Below are 2,839 nucleotides of genomic sequence, written 5' to 3' on the forward strand. Positions count from 1 at the left end.
ATACAGAAGAGAATCCAAAGAGAGAGTGCAAGGCCATAACTATAACCAAAATGGCCGAACCTGGAGAGGAAGAAAAGGTAGTGATTTCCAGTGAGGAAGACCTCAAGGAACATCCACTGGCCAATAAAGAGTTCCCCATTGTGGAACCAAAGTAATCTGAGGCTCATATAGAGACCATAGAGATTCCACTGAACTTACTGTTGCCATTCATGAGCTTTGATGAGTATTCTTCCTCTGAAGAGGATGAAGGTATTATTGAAGAGCAAGTTGCTCAGTATCTAGGAGCAATCATGAAGCTGAATGCCAAGTTATTTGGTAATGAGACTTGGGAGGATGAACCTCCATTGCTCATCAAGGAACTAAATGCTTTGGGGCAACTAAAGTTACCTCAAAAGAAACCGGATTCCGGAAAGTTCTTAATACCTTGCATCATAGGCACCATGACCTTTAAGAAGACTCTGTGTGACCTTGGTTCAAGTATAAACCTCATGCCACTCTCTGTAATGGAGAAACTAGGGATCTTTGAGGTAAAAGCTGCAAGAATCTCACTAAAGATGGAAGACAATTCAAGGAAACAGGCTTATGGACTTGTAGAGGATGTCTTAGTGAAGGTTGAAAGCTTTTACATCCTTACTGATTTCATAATCCTAGACACTGGTAAGGAAGAAGATAAATCCATCATCCTTGGAAGACCCTTCCTAGCCACAGCAAGAGCTGTGATTGATGTGGACAAAGGAGAGTTAGTCCTTCAATTGAAAGATGACTACCTTGTGTTTAAGGCTCAAGGATCTTCTTCTGTAACCATGGAGAGGAAGCATGAAAAGCTTCTCTCAATACAGAGTCAAATAGAGCCCCCACACTCAACTTCTAAGTTTGGTGTTGGGAGGCCATCATCAAGATCTGAGTCTCTGTGAAGCTCTCTAAGAGCTCATTGTCAAGCTATTGACATTAAAGAAGCGCTTATTAGGAAGCAACCCAATGTTATTTAATTATATTTATTTATATTCCATTGTCATTTTATGTTTTTTTTAGGTTGATGATCATGTGAAGTCATAAAAACAGTTGCAGAATTAAAGCAAAATGAAAAACAGCATCAAAAATAGCACACCTTGGAGGACAGACTTACTGGCGTTTAAACGCCAGTAAGGATAGCAGAATGGGCGTTTAACACCCAGCCTGGCAGTATTCTGGGTGTTAAATGCCAGAATGGGCAGCACTCTGGGCGTTTAATGCCAGAAAGGGATAGCAGACTGGCGTTTAACGCCAGGAAAGGTAGTAGAGATGGCATTTAACGCCAGAATTTGCACACAGAGGGCGTTTGAATGCCAGAATGGTGCAGGGAGCAAAATTTCTTGACACCTCAGGATCTGTGGACCCCACAGGATCCCCACCTACCCCACCTCTTCTTCTCTCCTCTTCACACCTTTCCATAACACTCTCCCCCAAATACCCTTGACCAATCCCATCAATAACTCTTTCCCAAATATCCTTCACCTATCAATTCCTACCCTCTTACCCATATTCTCTTTACCGCTCACATCCACCTATCATAAATCTCACCTACCCCACCATTCAAATTCAAACTATTTTCCTCCCAAACCCACCCATTCTCACACGGATTCCCTCTCTCCCCTACTCTATAAAAACCCCTCCTCACTACCTTCACTTTCACACATCACAAACACTTCTTTCCCCCCTTGGCCGAAACCAACACTACCTTCTATCTCCTCCATTTCTTCTTCATCTACTCCTTTCTTTCTTCTTTTGCTCGAGGACGAGCAAATCTTTTAAGTTTGGTGTGGAAAAAGCTCTGCTTTTTTATTTTTGCATAACCACTAATGGCACCTAAGGCTGGAGAAACCTCTAGAAAGAGGAAAGGAAAGGCAATTGCTTCCACCTCCGAGTCATGGGAGATGGAGAGATTCATCTCAAAGGTCTATCAAGACCACTTCTATGAAGTTGTGGCCAAGAAAAAGGTGATCTCTGAGGTCCCCTTCAAGCTCAAAAAAGGTGAATATCCAGAGATCCAACATGAGATTCGAAGAAGAGGTTGGGAAGCTCTCACCAACCCAATCCAACAAGTCGGAATCTTAATGGTCCAACAGTTCTATGCTAATGCATGGATCACTAGGAACTATGACCAAAGTATGAACCCAAACCCAAAGAATTGGCTCACAATGGTTCGGGGGAATTACTTGGATTTCAGTCCAGAAAATGTAAGGTTGGCATTTAACTTGCCAATGATAAGAGAAGATCCTCATTCTTTTAGTAGAAGGGTCAACTTTGATAAAAAGTTGGACCAAGTCTTTAAGGACATTTTTGTGGAAAGAGCTCAATGGAAGAGAGACTCAAGAGGCAAGCCGGTTCAACTAAGAAGGCTTGACCTTAAACCCGTGGCTAGGGGATGGTTGGAGTTCATCCAACGCTCTATCATTTCTACTAGCAACCGGTCTGAAATTACAATAGACCGAGCTATCATGATCCATAGCATCATGAATGGAGAGGAAGTAGAAGTTCATGAGATCATACCTCTAGAACTCTACAAGGTGGCGGATAAGTCCTCTACTTTGGCAAGGTTAGCCTTCCCTCATCTCATCTGTCACCTATGCAATTCAGCTGAAGTTGTCATAGAGGAAGACATCCTCATTGAAGAGGACAAGCCCATCACTAAGAAGAGGATAGAGCAAACAAGAGAGCCCACTCATGGACCTCAACAAGAGCATGAGAAAATTCCTCATCAAGAAATCTCTGAGATGCCTCAAGGGATGCACTTTCCTCCACAAAACTATTGGGAGAAAATCAACACCTCCTTAGGAGAACTGAGTTCTAACATGGGCAA

Source organism: Arachis hypogaea, chromosome 15 (genome assembly GCF_003086295.3).
Source record: "Arachis hypogaea cultivar Tifrunner chromosome 15, arahy.Tifrunner.gnm2.J5K5, whole genome shotgun sequence".
In the NCBI taxonomy this organism is placed as follows: Eukaryota; Viridiplantae; Streptophyta; class Magnoliopsida; order Fabales; family Fabaceae; genus Arachis; species Arachis hypogaea.